This window comes from Austrofundulus limnaeus, unplaced genomic scaffold (genome assembly GCF_001266775.1).
Source record: "Austrofundulus limnaeus strain Quisiro unplaced genomic scaffold, Austrofundulus_limnaeus-1.0 Scaffold16, whole genome shotgun sequence".
In the NCBI taxonomy this organism is placed as follows: domain Eukaryota; kingdom Metazoa; phylum Chordata; class Actinopteri; order Cyprinodontiformes; family Rivulidae; genus Austrofundulus; species Austrofundulus limnaeus.
Window position 1 is genome coordinate 2,717,960 of NW_013952418.1, and position 4,492 is coordinate 2,722,451.

Below are 4,492 nucleotides of genomic sequence, written 5' to 3' on the forward strand. Positions count from 1 at the left end.
ACACACACACACACACACACACACACACACACACACACACACACACACACACAAGCACACACAATGTTGGCGTTCCAGTCCTTTAGGACCAAAGATTTTCTGCTTTATGAAGCTGTGGCTCCAGTGGACCACGACTTCATCAGCATTCTGTGAGGCCGTGGAGGAGGACCGATGGGAACAGGAAGGGGGTTCAAAAGCTTCAGGGGTGGGAGGCTGACCATTTTATAGGGTGAAAAACTCAAGGCAGTCCATTGCAGAGGGGTTTGGGGGTACTTCCCCAGAAAAAAAAATTGTAACTTAGAGCATCAGTAACATATTTTCCTAGCATTTGAAATATGGAGGGCGTGTGAAGAGTCCAAAATCAGTTGTTTGAGGACAATTTGTGAGGTTTTATTATTATACCACACAGCTCCAGACTAGCAAACTGTCTTAAAAGTGGTGAATGTTCATGATTTCATTGCAAAACATAGCTTCATAATGATMTATACTTATAGTTTCTTCGCAAACAGTGACGTGTWTGTATGAGAGGATGACTAGGAGCTATATTACAAAGCTGAAACGTCTTGAAGAGCCTCTGTACTCACTATGGTTCTTTACAAAATGTACTATCCAGGTTCAACATGGGACCATTTGATTAAGGTTCAACTGTACCCTTAGTTGCTACAGTATTTCCCAAAATCAATATTATATAATATATATGCTTCTTCTTTTACAACAAAATACAACGCTCCTACGAACGGTTGTAAATGGCACGAACCATTGTTGTGAAGACRTGCTTAAGTGGGAGTGTCTAAACGTTAGGAGGTTATTTCAATTTCAAGGGGTTTAGATAGGCCATGAAATTTATTTTTGATACAGTACCTACTGCATTTTCATTAGCGGTGCACCGATTGCAGTTTTCTGGCCGATCGCGGGTCTGGCCTGCCGATTCAGATTCTGCCCAAAATCGAAGGTCACAAAACGCCTTTCARTGTTCCAGTCTCATTTTACTAAAAAATCATTGAACAGTACAATACAAACTTGTTTCATCTGGACATTAGGGGAGACAATGGGTGAATCAGATCTTTATCGGCTGATGTTTGACCTCCCAAAATTAAGGAAATCGGTGCCGATAAATTAGCCGGTTGAAGAAAACACTCCGATATAATCCGCCGTTTGGCCACACTCTGTCCACACTCATGTCCATCCATGAGTTTGTACTTTATATTTGTTTCTGGAGGAGTCATATAAAATTAGCACTATATTAATGAAATATGTGTTTGGTAGATTATTTCTGTGTTTTCACAATGCTTCTTGGCAATAAATTGTATAACGCTGGGAAGCAACGAGGGGATTAAAACAAAAAAAAAAAACTATAAAAATAAATAATCCAACAACCAGGAACGCTGAACGTAAGAAACGTGTCATCAGTGGGAAGTTGTGAGTAACCACAGCTGGAACACATGTTGTAATTCACTGTTGGGATAAAACCTGGGATTTCTTGGCACATTTAGCTCCTTTGCCAAACCTTTGCTCTGGTTTGAGTCAAACAGGTGTTTAACTTCTTCCCTGGAGGGGGGAGTCTGGAACATGGCGGGGTTACGACGGCGTACTCTCTGGAGGCTGAACCATGCCCTCGGCGAATYGTTACGCAACGTTCATTCATTCACAAACAAAGCAGACACCTGAGCTGCCCGACGTGACGCACGCCTCGCTGCTTTGTCTCGCAGGTTTGAGACGACGTTGCTCCTGATTACTGTAATCCTCTTCATCCACAGCTTCCAAAGTCCCTTCAGTCTTTCTCTTCCCCCTCTCCCATTCAATAATGCTTCAGGACGGATTGATTTAGGCTCATAAGATGATAAAACTAATAAAATAACAGGAAAAGAAAAGCACTTAAGCCCTTTCTGTGGGACTAACTCGACCCTGCTCAGGTCGATCCAGACTCTTTCTTTAGGCGGTCCCACAGAGTGCAGCTCCGTTCTTAGGACCCCCTCGATGGGAGTTCCGGTTAATCTAAAAACTGGTCAGAGAGCGACGTCCACCATAAGAGCACCTCTTTAACAATAATCAAACCCACTATTTTAAAACCTCACAACCACACCTTTTTTTTTTTTTTACTTTTTAGCATCTGGGCACAGCTAACAGCTAACAGTGGAGCTAACTTTTTTTTTGCTTAGCAAATTAGTGTTTTGCTAACTTTGTTAGCACAGTTAGCTTCCATCAAATCTACTTCTAACTTTAGGCCCGCTAACARACAAAAGTGCATCAGTTAAACTCACTTTTATGTGTTTATGACAGCTTCAGAGAAGTAATAATGTMTTAAAGTGCCTGTGACATGCATTTCCATAAAATAAAAGTCAAAGAAAATATTTATTTAAGAAACGTTGCATAATGCAAATGATTTTACCCATTATGTCACAAAATTGGCCTATTTTCTTTTGAACTTGGCACAGCTAAAGTGAAACAGGAAGTGACATCAAAGGGGGAACTCTTTAATAAAGGGAACTCCCTGTTTTTTTGTTTATTTCAACAATATTATTTGAACTAAGACTCTTTCTCATCTCTAAGATAGTGATTAAAATAATCTAAAGAAACATCAGATTCTTCTCTACAGTCGGTGCTGTCTGCCTTTGTAGCACTGCTCTGCTCACATTCAGACATTCCCCTTTGACATCACTTCCTGTTACTTCACATGCAAATATCTCAACAACTGTTCATCTCTGCGACATGAAATCTTTTTTAAAAATATGTTATTAATGTTATCTTTCCAAAAATACATTCATGTTTATTACAAAAATTTGACGTTACAGRCGCTTTAAAGCCTTGTCCATAAACTACATCTCTCATAATGCATGTTGATTATTTTACCCATGAAATAACGGCATCTCAGCAGTAGGTGTTTGAAAGAGTTTGAAATTTGCAGTGTAAAATCTCTGTCTTACTCAATTTAAAAGGTAATCGTTTTTTTTTTAATTTATTATTTAATTTTATTCAAAAAAACAAGATTTTAATGCTCATGTGGTACTTGCTGAAAATGAGTTTGACACCCCAAAGTTAGCAGTTAGTGCCCACTAATTTTCTCATCTGTTTAGCGGTTTAGTTTTTAAAAAGTCATTGAGTGAGCGGTTAGCAAAGCTGACATCACTGCTTCTTAAAAACAGTATATCTAATAAAAAGACAACAGGTAAACCAACAGAGTGGTTTTATACAGGTGGCTGTCGACAGAATTCAGATTTTTACCAGATGGACTGGGATTCACGAGCTTCGACCATCGCAGAGAGGGTGGCCTCCATTTGGCCACAGAGTTTTTGGAAAATTTATTTTGTGACTTTATTTCTTTTATTTACCCGTTTCTGTGTTTTGATGGGCTTCGACAGACGTTACGGAAAGATTCAGTCCAGTCTTGGTGACACAGGCGGATAAAAAAAAAACACGTTTTAAAATAGAATACTCTGTTATTTAACAGCCAACCTGCAAACTATTCTTCTGACATCMTCCAGTTTTCTGTCGTAGAGCCGTAAACATTTGCATGTTTTTGAGATTATGAGCAACTGTCTCTCTGGGGATGTCTGCCAGATGATGAATGAATGAAGTTTCATCAAGTCTGTTCCATAAAAACAAATAAAATATCAACTATTTTCCAGCCAACAYGCCAAATATATATATTTTTTGTCTTTCATCTTTGTATCTGTGCAGAAAATCTCATGCTCAGCGTTCATTCTCTCTTTTAAAATAGCAATAGCCCTTTCTCTCTTTTTTATGTTTTATACTTTCAAGAACCCAAGAAGCAGATTCAAACCACCTCGAGACCAGCAGCCGTTTTCATCTCCCACCATCTCTGCAGCTGTCATCGCAGAATATCTCGCCTCGCTGTCTGAGCGAGACGGGCCGGGACGCACACGTGATGTGTGGCGTGACTGTTCGGGCACGCGTGACGAGGCGAGGGCCTTGAGCCGCGGCGGCGCAACGCAACAAAGACAGAAAGGCAGCAGAGAAGGAGAATCGACACGGCTGATTCCCCCCGTCAGCGCCGCAGATGAAAGCTCGGAGGAAAAATAAAGTGTCAAAAAAAGAAACGCGAAATGAGGAAACAAAAGTGATTGAACGGACGAGGTGAATGTACAGCTTTRTTCCTCTTCCTCCTMCTCCTCCTTGACCAATTTCAGCCGTACAGTTACGGCCTCGTTACTCTGATCTCGTCTGAGGATATTCAGGCTGTGTGTGCGTGGCCAGCAGGCGCAGAGAACGCATACACACACACAGTTCAAAATAATAAAATAAAGAAGAAGAAGAAGAGGGGGGAGCGCGGCTGTCACTGAGAAAAATACAAACGAGAGGAGAGAAAGGAACTGGAGAGCAGAGTGTTGGAGAAAGCTACAACAGGAAATGATTTGAGGAGAAAGGAATTCCAGCTGAATCCAAGAAGACGTCTGAAAGCAGCGAACGACCCAGTTACTCCTGAGAGAGAGAGAGAGAGAGAGAGAGAGAGAGAGAGAGAGAGAGAGAGAGA

General features: G+C 40.8%; 1 protein-coding gene across 1 annotated transcript in view; it reads right to left on the reverse strand.

Annotated features, from left to right (window-relative positions):
- rasa3 (RAS p21 protein activator 3) overlaps positions 1 to 4,492 on the reverse strand; it is a gene marked incomplete at its 3' end in the record, with an annotated part of 45,380 nt that overhangs the window by 23,488 nt on the left and 17,400 nt on the right.